The sequence below is a fragment of the Ptychodera flava genome, chromosome 9 (genome assembly GCF_041260155.1).
Source record: "Ptychodera flava strain L36383 chromosome 9, AS_Pfla_20210202, whole genome shotgun sequence".
In the NCBI taxonomy this organism is placed as follows: Eukaryota; Metazoa; Hemichordata; class Enteropneusta; family Ptychoderidae; genus Ptychodera; species Ptychodera flava.
In genome coordinates, this window is record NC_091936.1 from 277758 (window position 1) to 296262 (window position 18505).

At 37.4% G+C, this 18505-nt stretch overlaps 1 protein-coding gene across 4 annotated transcripts in view; it reads left to right on the forward strand.

The window, feature by feature from the left end:
- LOC139141338 (ceramide synthase 6-like) overlaps positions 1-18505 on the forward strand; it is a 281300-nt gene that overhangs the window by 203977 nt on the left and 58818 nt on the right. The gene's annotated exons all lie outside the window — the stretch shown is intronic.

The following is an 18505-nucleotide window of genomic DNA, read 5'->3' on the forward strand; positions in this document are numbered from 1 at the left end:
ATTTGGTATACAGGTTACTAAGGTTGATCAAAATCAGTTAGATAAATATCATGAAGATATCTTGAATTTTATATTTTTGTTGAATTTTTTGGTTATTTTTCTCATTTTAAGTAAAATTTCTTCTTCTCTGAAACCGCTTGCCCAATTGCTCTCAAATTTGGATGGGATGTTTGCAAGGGTGTTACCCTTCTAATTGTTGAAATTACGACAAAATTGGATATATTACTGTTTTGGGGCAAATTTTGTCATTTTTGGTCAAAAAATCGTAAAAAATATTTTCATTTTAAGCCCCTGGACAGACGGCTTTTATATTTGGTGTACAAATGTCCAGGGATGACAATAGTTAGATATGTGGAAATTGTCCTGAAATATACAAATTTGTATTTTTAAGACAATTTGTCATATTTGGTCAAGAAAACTTGTTCTCAAAATTACTTGTCTGATAGCTTTGTAATTTGATACAAAAGTCCCGAGGGATGTTATTAGATAAATTTTCTGCTCAAAGTGTTGGGAAACCCCCAAATATTTATATTTTAGGTAATCTTTTTTTGTGACCTTTAATGACCTACACCAACCCAGGATTTGTTGTGAGACAGTTTCGAAGGCTGTGAACATAATTTTGTCATGTTTAATATAAATTTGTAGTAAAATTTGATCCTGAAAACAAAGCTGAGGTAAATATTTTCATTGCGAACCAATTTTTGCAACTTTCGCATGTAAGACACACAAGAACTGATGAGAAATTTGGATCCAGGATAATTCCAGATGTCATAATCCCCCCTACAGTGGAAGGCATTTCTCTATCTGTAACTGATTTAAGTGCTGTTTACATTTGAATGATAGCACTCTTAGCATTAATTAAAACATCCCCAAAGTTATAAATATACCGCCAGCTGGTCTTATGTAAACATGGTCAACCAAGGTATGGAACATTTGATATTCCGGAGGGGGTAGGGGATAGAAGATTGATGAGGTAGCATTCCTTTTTAAAAGATCCCTTTTATATTTCTTCCCACTCTTTTTTCCCCACCCTCCCACCTTTTCTTTTTGTCATGCTTCTCTGGCTAATTTTTTGTTGACATTTGCTTATGTATGTAGGTTCTGCTTGTCCCATTGCTATAGAAGTAGATATGCATGTTCCAAGATGACCTCCAGTACCTAAGTTGGAGACCATAATAGCTTTTGTCATTCTTGTTTTTTTGGTTGATCTTTGGTACCCATACTGGTATGTACCAATTCTGATAAAATGTGAGCGACACCGTATAATTGCGGTATATTTACCTTTTCGTGTCTATTTATAGACAGAGAAGGTATTAGAGTTGAAAAACCAGTATGCTGGTGGCAACTACTTCCGTCTGTCAATACTTCCGTCTGTCAAGATCCGTTGACGTCATGCCATTGTGATGGGTCATATCATAAACTGGTGGGGGTGTTCATGGTTCAGGTTGAGGTGCAGGAGAACGATTTTGAGCTGTGACAAAAATCAAAAGGGACTTAGCGGCATAGTCACAGTGTTAAGCCTTTCTCAAAGGTTCTTAGTTGACTACGATCTATTACAGACTACTGAGCTGACGTTTAGGGGTACTCACTTTGTGTTTGCTCACTCTCTGTGCGCTAGTGTTTGGTATTGAGTTGCGTGGATATCCCCTCATGGCCTCACGTGCATGATATGGGCCTGGTGCATAATCTGCAGATGATCATGCCTCTGAGTCTGAAAACGGTCATTGTGTAAGCCTGTCGGCGTTTTCCTTGCATTTTTTCTCATTAAATTTTGCAAAATATCGTGGTCGAGTCGGGTGGGGCAGCTGTAATGGCGGGTTGATATCCATTAGCGTGATTAGCGGGATGATTACCTGGGTGGACTTGAGTAACCACGGAGCAGGATGGAGCGGCGAGCGTCGTCGGTCCTGCGGCGATGACTGAAGCGGGTGATAGTGCACCAACGGCTGTATCAGTTGGCTGGACTTGCAGGTCGGGCGGTTGGGTAGTGTTGGTAGTTGGTTGCCGTAGTTCGCGTCGGATTGAGTCAATGGCGCTTGCAATGCTGGTTTCTATTAGTTTGGCGACGTGGTCTGGTATGCCTGGGTCGGCTGCCGCTGTGGTTGTAGTCGGCACGACGCCGGCAGGGTTGGTTGGTGTGGTTTCCATCGGTACTGGCTGGAGTAGCTGTTCGTCGAGGTGCGCTGGGCGTCTCTTCGACCTCGTCGGTGTACGGGTGGCCACTCGGGCGCGGCCCCTGCTTTTCTTCATTTTTGGCATGGTGGATTTTGTGGTGTGAACTTGAGCGTGGCAGAAGTTGAAATGATAAAATGAGTGAAAGTTTTAGACAGGAAAATCGGACGTCGGCCATGTTCAATGTTTACAGTACAATCAGAAGTTTGTGTGGAGGAAATACCTAACAAACACTGTTCATGATGCCCGCCCTCTAGAGGCAGACCTTCCTATATGAAGTACCACATTTGATGCTTGTGGAAAGCTTGACCACACAAAGGAGCATTTTAACTTTTAGAAAATGACAAATTGAATAAGAAGGTATTCTGAAAATGTCAAATACTGAGGAAAAATGCTCAAATATTCAAAATAAACAGGTTAACTGACTGGTCAGCTATAAAAAACAATGAAAATGTTTATGATCAAAAGTTTTTGAGATGCGCACATTTTAACAAATACAGAAATTATTAATATTATAAATATAAGACTAAACTATTTTTTCAGGGATGGGACAGGTTGGAAATGAGGGGTGAGAAACAAAGGCACTCCTATTGCTGCATGTGGATGCAGCCATACCATTTCATTTACAGCATACTTATTCACTGTGTTGTGTTCAAGTTCCATATTGTACTGACTGTCATACAAGGATGACATAAGCAAAGCAAATCAAATTAGAAAAGGATCAATGCTGTTGTGTGGATTTTGCTGAACATGGCTGATTTTAATATTTCGCCCGTTTCGCCCTATATATTTGGTATCCAGCAAAGGCATATTTTGATGTAAAGTCAAAATTAACACTACATTGCGGACAATATATGTTACCGTTTCTGCATGAACTTTTCTTTTTTAAATTATAGTATAGTAGTACTTTGAACAGATTAACAATTATTGTGATGTCAACCCATAATTTTACATCACAAAGACTGTAATTCTGCCAATTATTTTTATTTTTCAGTCATTTTATAAATTTTGCACTGAACAAGATGATTGAACAAATTGCAATGTTTGAATTTGTAAACTCAAAGAATAAAAATCCTTTGGTCACAGATTAAATTATTTTTTGAAAAGAAATTTACTCTTAAACACTTTTAGCATATATTCTTTACACGGTCATGTATTTCAAGGAAAATATGCCTATTAAAAACAGTAATTTCTTCACTTTCAATTTTTTTTCAATACTATGACAATTATCAGCCATGAGGTTTTACAAACACAAGACCAGATAAGCGTTTTTCATCATTTCCACATGACTCTTTGGAAAATCCATTAAAAACAGTTAAAAGTAACTTAAAATGATCACTTGGTATACATTTAATTTACAGATGCCAGGTTGTGTATTTCACATGCGCTCAGGTCAGTAGGGAAGTGAGTCATTACTATTTTGGACTGTTAATTCTTATTTCTGAATTATTTAACTTTTTTTTCCACATTGAACTATCTTTAGGCAGTTTATACTGTAGCTTGGAATTTTTTTGATTGATGTATTTAATCATCTTTTGGGTTCTTTGGGTCCATATCCCACCTCATGCCCCTACATCATCAACTATTTACCAACAACTCCATGCCAACAACCAATTACCTGACCTGGCCACACATTAGAGAAGGTACAGCGTCATTGACGGTATTTTTAATTTTTTGGAGCAATTTTAGCCATTTTTGGGCAAAAAATGTGTATTGCCAAAACTACTTGTCTGATAGCTTTGAAATTTGGTATACAGGTTTGTCTAGATGAACTAAATGATATTTATCGAAATTATGATGAAATCTGGAATTTTGAATTTTTGGGGCAATTTTTTCCATATTTGGTCAAAAAACGTGGTTTTCAAAAGTACTGGTCTAACAGCTTTGAAATTTGGTATACAGGTTTCTATAGATGAACTAAATTTGATCTTTTGAAATTACGATCAAATCTGCATTTTTAGCTACTATAGACTATAGTCTATAGAAGCTATTGGGATGGGTATCCGTCCGGCGTCAGTCTGTCTGTATGTATGTATGTATGTATGTATGTATGTATGTATGTATGTATGTATGTATGTATGTCCGTTTGTGAGGCGTCCGTCCACTCAAATATCTTGAGAACTGCAGTACTTACTGATTTGATATTTGTTGTGTAGATTAAAAATGTGATTTTGAGAAACTGTTTTTTTTAATTTTTTGATATTGTTGAAAATAGGCAAATTAATGCAAAAAAAGGTGTTTTTGGTAAAAAATCTTCTTCTTCATAACCGCTTGTCAGACAGCTTTGTTTTTTGGTATACAGGTCCCTAGGGGTAACCCAACTTAGTCCAGTTGGCCATGTCATCACTGGTGATCTGAACTTGGTTGAACATCACCACCTTCGTAAGATATTATCTTGTGGACCCAAGTTCAGAGAACCTCGCAGGATCAACTGGAACCATAATTTTAAGATCATTATGGACTCAGTTGAAGATTATGCCAGGAAATGGGCTAAAAGGGAGGATGTAGAGTTGGACACACTGTCAGAATGGGTCAAATCTGTGAGGAAAATAGTGCGTGGCCGTATTGGTCGACTAAGATCACATGTTTGCAGAAGACCCTATTCTGTATTTAAAGATCCTGATGCTGTTAAGTGTTTGAATGATATCCATGACAAATATGTTGTCGTCCCTGCTGATAAAGCTGCCAATAACATTGTATTTGCAGGGCTCGAAATACTTTTTTTCAACCACCTGTCCACTGGACAAGTCAAAATAAAAAGTACCTGTCCCAGTGAGAAAAGTACCTGTCCAAAATGGCATAATTTATTCTGAGAAACTATACTAATTTCAACTCACCTGAGACATAATTTCCAGAGAAATTGAATGTCATTTTTAATTAGTTTGATAGGAAGTTTTTGACAGAACACAACGAGTGAATCCGGGAAAATTCAAACTCATGTCTGTACTGTATGCAAATTGGCGTGATAGCGCCTTCGGTGTCGAGATAGCCCTGAGAATCTCCCTATCTGAGAGATTTGAGACGTGACCTTAGATAAATCAACATGGCTGCCTCCCGTAAACAGTGATTAGATATTATCGAACTGTCTTTTACTTTTTTCTGACAGGTAAATATCCAAATAATGATTTTCAAAATTTTGAAAGGTACATAAATTTAAAATTATGAATATTTGCTGTAGTCGATCAATAGGTTGAAATACTGGTTGCAGGCTGAAAAAACCTACCTGTCCACTTGGACAAGTACTTTTCAAAACTGCTTGCCCAAGGCCAAATTTCACTTGTCCGGGACAGGCAGACAGGTATTATTTCGAGCGCTGATTTGTCTGTAAGAAGTATTATTTTGAATGTCTTATAGACGAACTTGGTGTAACTAAGACCTCAACCAACTCCACTTACAGACAATCAATGTTCAACAAATCTGAAATTTTGGCAAACCATAAGTCATTCATGGATAATTTTAATATTACAACAAAGGATGACCATAATAAGTTGCCTAGCTTATACTGGATACCAAAGCTCCACAAAACACCTTACAAAGCTAGGTTTATCGCAGGATCTTCAAAATGTTCAACAACAGAGTTATCGAAGATACTGACTTCTGTTCTTTGTACTGTTAAACGGGGACTTCAATCATACTGTGATGTTGTCTTTTCTCGGAGTGGTATAAATCAAATGCGGATATTAAAAAATTCGAAGGAACTCTTGGAAATTTGAAATCAAGATCTGTTTCAAAAATAACATCTATTAAAACTTTCGATTTTTCCACATTGTATACCACAATACCACATGATAAATTGAAAGAACGCTTGAAAAACATCATCAACCAAGCATTTTTCTACAAAAACGGTTCACGCCGTTACAAATATGTGGTATTAGGGTATAATTCTACATATTTTGTTAAAAATACAACTAATGCTAAAGTGTTTTTATACCGAGAAAGACATTATCAGTATGCTTGATTTCCTCATTGACAACATATTTGTTGAATTTGGAGGACACATTTTCCAACAGTGTATAGGAATTCCCATGGGCACTAACTGTGCTCCCTTACTTGCCGACTTATTTCTGTTCTCATACGAGGCAGAATTTATCCAGAACCTTATCAAGCAGAAAAAGGTCTCTGTAGCTCGTACTTTCAACCTAACATTTAGATACATAGACGATGTTATTTCATTGAATAACTCTGAATTCAGTAAATATCTCGCTATGATTTATCCTCCAGAATTGGAGATTAAAGAAACTACAGAAACGGCCTCTTCTGCTTCATATCTGGACATTTTACTTGAATTTGACTCCAATGGTCACCTTTCTACTAGGCTATATGACAAGAGAGATGATTTCAACTTTAGTATAATTAATTTTCCACACCTCATCAGTAATATTCCACTCTCACCTGCTTATGGGGTATACATTTCCCAGCTTATACGATATGCAAGAGCATGCAGTTCGTATGGTGATTTTGTAGAGAGACATGGCCATCTCTCTTTCAAACTGTTAAATCAAGGTTACACCGGGGCAAGACTTGTCTCTACATTCAGGCGCTTTTTTGGCAGGTATCGCAAGCTGGTAGATAAGTACAATATCTCTCTTCGACAAATGATCACTGATGGCATCGGTGACATTGGGCCTTAGTTAGTGACCACTACCTATCTGACTTACAGATTGATATATGGCGGGTGCCACATGTGGGGCAGGATGCGCTTACTATTTTCGAAACACCTGACATCACTTCTTGGTCTTTTGGCCAGAGGTCCATATATCTTTCTTTCATGAATTTGACTTTGTTTGTACCGTCTGTTTACTGTCTGTTCTGTGCTGTTTTGTGTCTGTGTTTACAGCTGTTGTCTTACAAATTTTGACCTAGTGTTATTGGATTATGGATTGGTATGATTGCGATTATTTTAGATTTATTCAAATTGTGATGAAATATGCAAATGTGTATTTTAAAGGAATTTTTTTGTCATTTTTGGTCAAAATTTGACTTACATTGTATGTAATTCTTGTACTGTATAAACCCTATCAATTCACCCAGAACAAAATAATTAATAAGATTTTAAATAATTGAATTAATTAGGAAATCATCAAAGCCAAAATAATTTTAGTGTGGAATTATCAGAAAGTTCAATTTTTTTTGACAGTTCATAGTGAAATGCTTACCATCTTGGAGGATTAAAACATGTAAAGGCAACTTTCCTGAATCCCAACTTTGACATATTCTGAACCGTCATTTATTGTGCCCTGTATGTTATCTAAAAGAAATTGCTCAAAATAGTCAATAGAGATAGAGAAAGGGATAGAGATAGAGAAACTTCTAATTTCCATTTATGGTTGACTTGGTAAGGATAAAATAAAATTACTTTTTGAGGAAAAAAATAGAGTGGTCAATTAAAAGAGTGGTCAAAGTGATAGGGTTTTTATGGTAAAGCTGGCCTGTAAGATTCCTCATGTGCTATTTATAGCAATTATGCAATCTGTGTAAACAGTGCAATGAAAGTTACATGATTCCTTATAATGCTTTTGATGACCTTGAACTTCTTAAGTTTCAAACATTTGTCTCTTCAGTGTGCTTTCTCTGAGTATTACAGTCTCAACTTATTCAACAGAACTCACTTACAATGTTAATCAAAGATATCCACCTTCTTCATCAATACATGTGTCACAAAAGGTTATTCTCTACATAATACAGCAGAGCTCTGTCAACTGTTGAGTTGCTTGTTCTTTCAAAACCGCTGGTCAGACAGCTTTAATATTTGGTTTACATGTCCCTAGGATGACCTAAGTGAAATAATTTCACACAGTCAGGAAATACTTAATTTTGTATCCATGTCTATTGTAGCTTCAGGGACTTTGGCCCTATGTTTTATTTTTAGGGGCAATTGTTGCCATTTTTGGTCAGAAAATTTTATTCTCAAAAAACTACTCATCAGATAGCTTTGGTTGACATGTTCTTAGGGATGATCCGCTGTGATCTATTCAAAGTATGATGAAATCTTCAATTGTGTATTTTTGCAGCTATTTTTGTCACTTTTTTCTGGCCACTGCATTAAGCTATCTAAAATTTCCACCGACTTCATCAACATGTGTCAAAAATAGTTATTCTCTATAAAACACAGCGGAGCTATATCGGCCGCTAGGTCGCTTGTCTTAATTAGGCTGATGTGTCAACAAGTAGTTCAACAAATTTCATGAAACTTGGTCAACAAGTAGTTCAACAAATTTCATGAAACTTGGTACAGATGTTTAGCTCACATTCCTTTAACAGTGAATAAAGACATTTTCTGTGTCATGTTAATGAAGTTTTAATTTGCACATGAAATGAACTCTATTGATTAGAGTGATATGTCCAGGTATGCTGCATCAAATTTATTGAAACATGGTACAGATGATGATCTCTGAGTACTGTAATACTGTTTGAAGACATGAAGAAGTATCGTATCAATTAATTGCTAATTTGCATATGTGATGAACTTTTATAATTAGTATGATATGTTTAGAAATGTTGCATCAAATTTGATGAAACGTGGTACATATGTTTATCCTCCAACAGTGTAATGGCCTGTAAAGATATGTAGCAGTATCATATCAATTAACTGCTGATTTGCATATGTTATTAATTTACATAATTAAGGTTGGTAGACAAAGAAATGATCCATCAAATTTCATGTAACTTGGTACAGATGTTGTGCTCTCATTGCTTTAACAGTGAAGAATGACATTAATCAGTGCCATGTTGATAAATTTCAATATGCGTAATTAATGAACTTTCCTGATTTGAGGGATATGTCCAGAAAAACTGCATCAAATTTGATGAAACATGGTATAGATCTCACATTGTAGTACAATTCAGTGACACTTAGCAGTGTCATTTAAATTAATTGCTAATTTGCATACATAATGAATTAAGTAATATTTAACCCTTTTCCCGCCAAGACCATATTTCACCACCAGGTCAAGACGGTTAAAATTAATGAAACACAACATGTACATTTGAAAGCTGTTGAAAACATAGATTATGTAAACTTGATTTTTGTGGACTAAAGATGCTATAACAGACCAAGCCAAGTGGGTGAAAATATATCATGTTTTGGCTGAATACCACTTTTTATTGACTTGGCTTATGGGAAGTGATGCTGTCTGGCAGGAAAAGGGTTAAAGCCTAATCACTTCGCTCAATGATATTTCCTATTGTATGAAGGATTGGATAGGATGCGAGCATCGTTGCAGCATATCATGAGCAAAGTAACCTTTTAACACAATATACACGGGAGGGAGGGTGAGACAAAAAAATACAAAAAAAACCCAAAAAAACAAACAAACAAACCAAACTTTCCTTTCCCCTACTGACATGACTTACTAACATTTCCGTACAGTGTACCACCTAGCTCCCTGCTCACTCTGCCCTGGCTGTGTGAGGAATGACACCTAGTGTTCCCTGGGGACTACTTTATACTCTGTTGCATTCATGAATATTTATGAGTTCACACCTGGCGGAATATTTTTGCTATGTGCTTAGGCTTTTAATAAAGTAATATTTAAAGTCTAATCACTTCGCTCAATGATATTGCCTATTGTATAAAGGATGGGATGGTATGCAAGCTTCATTGCTTCACACCAAACACAACATATGCCCTTACTAGAACCTAGTCTACCATAAATCTCCACCTCCCAATCCTTATTCTCCCAGTCCTCAATTCTCCCCATCCCCACATCAATTAAAAACAAAGAACACTAAAAAATCATTTCACAAAAGCTTTCAAGAAATTATGATCTACCCCAACTGATATAACCTTCGATATAAACCTGTCATAGATAATGGATGCAATGAACTTGCCGAATTATGTGCATGACAAATTCTCTGACATGTCACAGGAGGTGGGGATGATAGGTGGTAACATTTCCCTCGAAACATGCCCTTGCACGGGGTTCCATACTCCGATTCTTTTACCCCCTTGGAGAGCCAAAGTTAAAAGGCAGAGTTTTAGTCAACAAATGCTAGGTTGCAAATGATGTACTTCTCCTGCAATGAACACAATTAGGTTTCTGAAGGTCAAATCGTAGGGGAGATTTTACTCCTTCCAGCCAAAACTGCTTCTATGTTAGGGACAGGCGTGTCCGATCCATGTCTGGGGGCGCCCTCTAGCTTACCCAGGTAAAAGTTGTCCAACGCTGAACACTGATCAACTGTATATTGCATCTTCCAGTTTGGGATGTCAAACTGGGAAAGAAGCCTTTGTAAAACCTACAGAGGGCCCCCAATACAGATTCCTGCAAATGGCAGGCAGCCGTAAGGCTAGGGCTTTTGGTATTCGCCCCCTGTCTAAGGGAACCACTACTAAGAAATTACAACCTATTTTGCATTTAAAAGGAAAGCTAAGTCAAGCGACTTTGACAGTTTATCCCTTCCAAAATCACCCTTGAGTAAAATGCAGCTCAAATTTGCAACATAATTGCACGCGCTGACGACTACGGTGCGACGAAAAGAGAAGTTCAAGTAGACGACATTTATGGAAATGAGCCCGGAATACCATGGGCGCGAAAGGGCTCATGGGAGAAGCGTGCGTGACGTCATCGGCGATACAGACGATTGCAGCTTGCAGCTGGAGGAGTACCATGAACAGTTCAGCGCGTTCGTAAGATGACTCTGGAGAGTTCGGACAGCGATATTTCTGACATCGAGTATTACTTTTCCCTGACTGAAATCAAACCTTACTAATTTGAACCTGTCCAAGATATGTAATAATTAGAAAGCATCTCAATACATAGTTCATATCTTGGTTGCTTGCGTTTTGTGTATGATTCAGCGGAGGGAGTCACTGTGCTTGTAAAGATTGGAGAGACTGAGTGACCCTGCGATCCTTCAACGCTACGTTTCTAAAACAGAGTTTTCTGTATTAGTCGCTTAAAATTAATTTTTGGTTCGTGAATGATACGGAATGATTGACTGATTGTATGTATTACCTTGTAAGTCGAGCTTGGCCAGATCTTTAAGGTTGCGAAATCTCCGATATGTATCAGAAAATATTTATTCGCGATTTGACAAATCTATTATAGTGTCGTCTGTTTTTCGAAGCTGGTGTCGAACTTAGGAAGTCGGACTTACTCAGATCTACAAAGTGATGAAATCGCCGATATAATGAATATTTGCCCGCTATTTAAAAAAATAGTATCGTCTTAAAGCTTGTTGTAAGGAATGTGTTTCATACAAGACCAGCCCAAACTCCCGATGATTTCCGATATGTCCTCTGTTCAAGTCCCGATCGCCAAGTAAAAATGTTTAGGGCATGTAAAGAATGTAATTTGTGCAAGGGCCTCCCGAGTCCCGATGATATCCGATCGGCCCTCTCGACGAAGTCCCGTGTGGACATTTAATGAAAAAAAATGCTTTACATGTAAAAAATGTATTTCGTGCATTAATAAATCTAATAATGTAAAACATACAGTATTCTTGACTTCCGGCCATGGATGCTATTTTTGAACTAAGAGTCGGACAGAGGTATTCTGGTGGTCAGATCTGTTAGGTGGTGAAATCTCTGATATACATCGGATATTTACCCACGATTTGACAAAGTATCGTCTAGTATCAGAGTTAAAGTCCTAAGTCGCCGATATTTATCGGATAAATATCGGTGATTTCGTAGACCCGGCATGCCAACACCATACAGTGCAAGTAAATCTAGGATCGTCTGGTATCAATATTAGCCTAGGAGTTCCGGCGCAATTGATATTTATCAGGTAAATATAATATCGGCGGTTTCTCACACCCGGCGTGCTGATACACAGTAGGCAAAAAGTCATTCCAATATCTTGTAATATCAATATTACAAGGTATAGTCCCGAAATTGCCTATATTTATTAGTTATATATAGGAGATTTGGCAGACCCGGGATGTCAAGATAAGAGACGCTTTGTGTAGTTTCGTCTTTGGATTTTAGAGTCCCGAAATCGCCAATATTAATATTTATCTGGTTAAAACCGGCGATAGTAGGCTGACTCAGCATGTCAAGATACGAACCGCATTGTGTAGTATCGTCTTGTATCGGTATCAGAATCCCAAAATCCCTTATAAAACAATCATCCTGAAAGAATTAGAACATAATGTTGTATCTTTTACAGATTTTTAAACTCGCCCGACTTTCTTTAGCCACTGTCTTTGAAAAAGCTGTTCTGTGGGAAGACGGTAAAAGCTGACTCCGTTTGTTCTTCCCTGAGTGATTTTTGCACTCAACTGAACAACAGTTAACTATTTTTTATGCTATTGAGCATTAAAGAGTCGTAACGTGCAGAACTGCACTCCTGCAGTCATAGACTCCAATGCTTTGGTAGGCTGTCACACACGTTCGTGTATCGCCGATGACGTCACGCACGCTCCTCCCATGAGCAATTTCGCGCCAATTGGATTCCGAGCTCATTTCCATAAATGTCGTCTACTTCAATGTCTCTTTTCGTCGCTCAATAGTCGTCGGCGCGTGGAATTATGTTGCAAATTTGAGCTGCATTTTATTCAAGGGTGATTTTGGAAGGGATAAACGGTCAATGTCGCTGGACTTAGGTTTCCCTTTAGTTTACGCTTTAATAATCTTCTGAACACTTTAACTATAAGACAATTCCCTCAGGAAATTACACAACATTTGTGAACTAATTTGTCAATATAGTTTTACATACTTTCGCCCTGTACCCAATAACATGACAGATAAAGCACTTCAACTCTGTCTCTTAGATGTACTAGCAGACTTCTCCAACTCTTAAAACTTTTTTTTCTGTAACTCCAACAGTTGCAGACACATCTAGTATAAGCACAGACGCAGAAAGGCAGTCTCAAAATAACACACCTCAATGTCTAGAAGTTTCCTCTCAGAAAACTGAAAATGAAGAGCTACGTCACTGTCATTGTCTCTGTAATGTCTGACACAAAATCCATCTACAATACGCGGCTCAGTCTGAAAATACATGTATCTGAATGCTTTCTTTGCCCGCGGGTTGGACATCCCCACTAATGTTGGTGGACGCCATACCGGCAAAAACACGTGGCACAGTTGGGGGAGCTGAAGGCCCAGCAACACTCTGTTCTGCCAGGTTAATGAACGTACAGTCATGAACATAGCGACTGCTGGAGCTGGCTTTGGAGTCTGGATTTCTCCATGTGCGGAAGTGCCTGGGCAGTCGCCAAGGTGGCACTGCTGGTATGAAGGGCGGAAGCTGAAACCATCCTAAGCTCTTTTCTTCAGTGCCCTGGCTGTGTGAGGAATGACACCAAGTGTTCCGTGGGGACTACTTTATACTTTGTCGCATTCATGAATATTTATGAGTTCACACCTGGCAGAATATTTTTGCTATGTGCTTAGGCTTTGAATATTTGTTTTAAGGGTGAATGCTCAGAAGCACTGCATCAATGTGTATAAAATGTGATACAGGTGATAATCTGTCAGTATTGTAATTGAATGAAAAATGGTTTGCAACATCCTGTCGACTAATTACTACCTGAATCGTTTTTAGCTCACATTTGGTATACCAATGTGAGGTAATCGTATAAGCTGAATCAGTTCATTTGCATGCCATTTGCATGTCTGTATGTCTGTATGTATGTATGTATGTACGTATGTATGTATGTATGTATGTATGTATGTCCGTCCACGTCAAAAAACAGCTAAACCGCAGCACCTACTGTTTTAGTATTTGGTGTACAGGTGCACCTAGGGGTGGAGATGTGAATTTGTTCAAATGAACATGTCAGTGCCAAAAATATGCAAATGAGGGGAAAAAAGGAAAAACCCTGCAAATTACTAAAACTCTGTAACCGTTAGTCAGATTGGGTTGAAACTTGGTGTGCAGGTTCCTTTAGGCATTCTAAAGTAGGTGTTAAAACTTTGGGATGAAATTTGCATGTTTCTATTTTTAGGGTAATTTTTTCAGTTTTTAGTCAAAAAATGTTTTTCTCTGAAACCACTCATCTGATTGCTTTGAAAGTTGGTATACATGTTCCTCAGGATGACGTCAGTCAAGTGTATACAAATTCAATTGAAATTTTAATATTTGTAATTTTGGGGCAATTTTCCAAATTTTTGGTCAAAACTTTTTTTATTGAAAAATTACTGATCTGATAGCTTTGATATTTGGTATACAGGTTCCTAAGGTTGATCAAAATCAGTTAAATGAATATCGTGAAGGTATCCTGAATTTTGTATTTTTGCTGAATTTTTTGATTACTTAAATATTTGCTCATTTTAAGTAAAATTTCTTCTTCTCTGAAACCGCTAGCCCAATTGTTCTCAAATTTGGATTGGATGTTTGCAAGGGTGTTACCCTTCTAATTGTTGAAATTACGACAAAATTGGAAATATTACTGTTTTGGGGCAATTTTTGTCATTTTTGATCAAAAAATCTTAAAAGATATATTCTTTTTAAAGCCCCTGGACAGACAACTTTTATATTTGCTGTACAGATGTCCAGAGATGACATTACTTAGATATGTGGAAATTGTCCTGAAATATACAAATTTGTATTTTTAAGACAATTTTGTTATTTTTGGTCAAGAAAACTTGTTCTCAAAATTACTTGTCTGATAGCTTTGTAATTTGGTACAAAAGTCCCGAGGGATGTTATGAGATAAATTTTCTGCTCAAAGTGTTGGGAAACCCCCAAATTTTTATATTTTAGGTAATTTTCTTTCGTGACCTTAAATGACCTACACCAACCCAGGATATGTTGTGAGAGAGTTTTGAAAGCTGTGAACATAATTTTGTCATATTTAATATCAATTTGTAGTAAAATTTGATCCAGAAAACAAAGCTGAGGTAAATTTTTTCATTGCGAACCAATTTTTGCAACTTTTGCATGTAAGACACACAAGAACTGATGAGAAATTTGGATCCAGGATAATTCCAGATGTCGTAATCCCCCCACAGTGGAAGGCATTTCACTATCTGTAACTGATTTAAGTGCTGTTTACATTCGAATGATAGCACTCATAGCATTAATTAAAACATCTCCAAGGTTGTAAATACATTTCCTGCCATGTAAGCTGGTCTTATGTAAGGGGTGGAACATTTGATATTCAGGAGGGGGTAGGGGATAGAAGATTGATGAGGTAGCGTTACTTTTTACCAGATCCCTTGTACATTTTTTCCCACTCTTTATTTTTTCCCCACTCTCCCACCTTTTCTTTTTGTCAAGCTTCTCTGGCTAATTTTTTTGTTGACATTTGCTTATGTATGTAGGATCTGCTTGTCCCATTGCTATAGAAGTTGATATGCATGTTCCTAAAGATGACCTCCTGTACCTAAGTTGCAGACCTTACCGTACTCGTCCGAGTATAAGCCCCCGGTTCGGCAACACTAAACAGCTGTAAAACTAGGGGAGGGGCTTATACTTGAGCAACCCCATGTTATCTGGCATGGGCGCATAATTTATGCTAATTTTATGCACGATTTTTTTCAACACCACTCGATCTTTCTATCGCTTTCAAAATCGACTTACACATCCAAAGAAATTGATTGTAAAATCTCTGAATAAAGAAGTGACATTTTGGTGAAATTTCAGCGTCGAAAAAACCCCAAACTTGAAACAAAGACGTCATGTATGCTGCTGATCAACAGTAATGTGAACAGGCATGCATTGCCCACACGGAAAGGCAACTCATTATTCCAATATCAACCTGTCTACATCTTGTGAAAACAACAATATAGCAGTGAAAATTGTAATAGTCACCAGGAAAAGTCTTCACAAATGAAAGGATAATTGCTTCAAACAAAAGAAACTGCATGTTTCAAGCATGAAAACATCGTGGCCGTGAATGAAAATAAACAATGGCGGACGTGAGTGAGACTATTCTATTTAGGCAACGGGGGTGAGTAGGGTCAAAGAATCAAGATAGTACTGGAAAAACGTGTCATTTTCCTTAGGATATTGTCAAGGGAACTCCAGTTTCCCATTGTTTTAACATCTTTTAATATGGTTTCTTTATTATCTAAAATTAATTTTATCAAGTTAAATGACCAAATATACTCTCCTAACCTTTCTGTATTTGAGTTACACTAGGGTAGGGGCTTATACACGGATGTAATGCATTTTCTAAAGTCCTCTAAAATCAGTAGGGGGGCTTATACACGAGCAGGGGCTTATACTCGGACGAGTACGGTATTTGCTCTTGTCATTCTTGGTTTTCTGGTTTAAATATTTCTTGAATTTAGCAATTCAAACCGAATGTGAGCACATAGTGTCCTTGACGGTATTTTTTGTATTTAGGGTGGATGCCCAGATTGGTTTTACGTTTTCACTACAATGGAGCTCATTCTCGGCCATTAAGCCTCATCTGTATTGCACTATAATTAATTACAGACCCAGTTAATAAACAGGACTCTATCCTCACTCTCAGGGGTCCTGTAATCAAATTACCAATTAACAAGTGGGGACTGTGTCATCAACAATGACTTGTTAAAGAATTTTTTGGTCATTTTTGGTTAAAAATTTATTTCATCAAAACAGGTTCATAGGGATGATCAAAGTATGATATATTCAAATTATGATGAAATCTACAACTCCGTATTTTTGGTGCAATTTTTGCCATTTATGGTCAAAAAAATTGTTTCTCAAAAAGTGCTAATCTGATAGGTTTGATATTTGGTATACAGGTTTCTACAGATGAGCTCAATTGAATATATTGAAATTATGATGAAATCTGCAATTTTGTCTATTTTGTACAAATTTTGCCATTGTTGGCCAAAAAAATTTGTTTCTCAAAAACTACTTGTCTGATACCTTTAATATTTGGTATACAGTTTCATAGGAATTGTCTTAGTGTGATGTATTGAAATTTGATAAAATCTTCAATTTTTAGCTTTTGGGTCAATTGTGCCATTTTTGGTCAAAATCTTCGTTTCTCAAAACTTACTCATCAGATAGCTTTGATATTTGGTATACAGGTTTCTAGGGTTTATCGTAATGTAATATATAGAAATTATGATAAAATCTTCAATTTTGTATTTTTGGAGCTTATTTTGCAATTTTTGGTCTGGCCATCCTGAAATGAGCTATCAAAGATATCCACCTTCGTCATCAACACATGTGTCACAAAAGTTATTCTCTGCATAAAACAGCGGAGCTCTGTCGACTGTTAGGTTGCTTGTTAGTCCCCACGGACACCGTCCGGGGGGACTTATAGGTTTGGTCATGTCCGTGCGTGCGTCCGTGCGTGCGTGTGTGCATCCGTGCGTCCGTCCGTTCACGCAGATATCTCAGAGATGCCCAGGTCAATTTCTTTCAAACTTTGCACAAGGATAGTACCCTACCCCATACAGATGCACGTCGATTTGTTTCACAATGCGATCAAATTTGGCCGTGTTAGAGGACTTTTTAGTTTTAGCTATAGACTTTCAGTATAAGCATTCCATAGACTCCCATGTATAAGGCAGTCCATAGACTCCCATGTATAAGGCAGTCCATAGACTCCCATGTATAGGCAGTCCATAGACTCCCATGTATAAGGCAGTCCATAGACTCCCATGTATAAGGCAGTCCATAGACTCGATGTATAAGGCCGAGAAAAATAAAAATTTAGTTTCTCATCGTATTCATATTGCAAAAAGGATGCAGTGACACAGTTTTCAGTCCCAACGGATGAAGTCCAGGGGGCTAATAGATTGGGTCATGTCCGTCCATGAGTCCATCCGTGAGTCCATCCTTTCACGCAGATATCTCAGATATTTTGACAAAATGTCACGTTACCTCAGTGACCTTTGACCTCAAATATACATATTTGTCCATAACTCAGGAACCACAAGTGGTACACCCTTCATATATGGTATGATGGCACAGCTTATGACGCCACATATTGTACCTCATTAATTATGCGCATATCTAATTTTGAGCAAGCCAATAGAGCTAGAGGTCTGATTTTTGGTATGTAGGGATAACTTAGCAATAAAAATTTTTTGACAAAATGTCACGTGACCTCGGTGACCTTTGACCTCAAATATACATATTTGTCCATAACTCAGTAACCACAAGTGCCACACCCTTCATGTATGGTATGATGGGACACTTTATGATGCCACATATTGTACATCATTAATTATGTGCATATCTAATTTTGAGCGAGCCAATAGAGCTAGAGGTCTGATTTTTGGTATATAGGGATAACTTAGCACTACAATTTTTTTGCCAAAATGTCATGTGACCTTGGTGACCTTTGACCTCAAATATACATATTTGTCCATAACTCAGTAACCACAAGTGCTACACCCTTCATATATGGTATGATGGGACAGCTTATGACGCCACATATTGTACCTCATCAATTATGTGCATATCTAATTTTGAGCGAGCCAATAGAGCTAGAG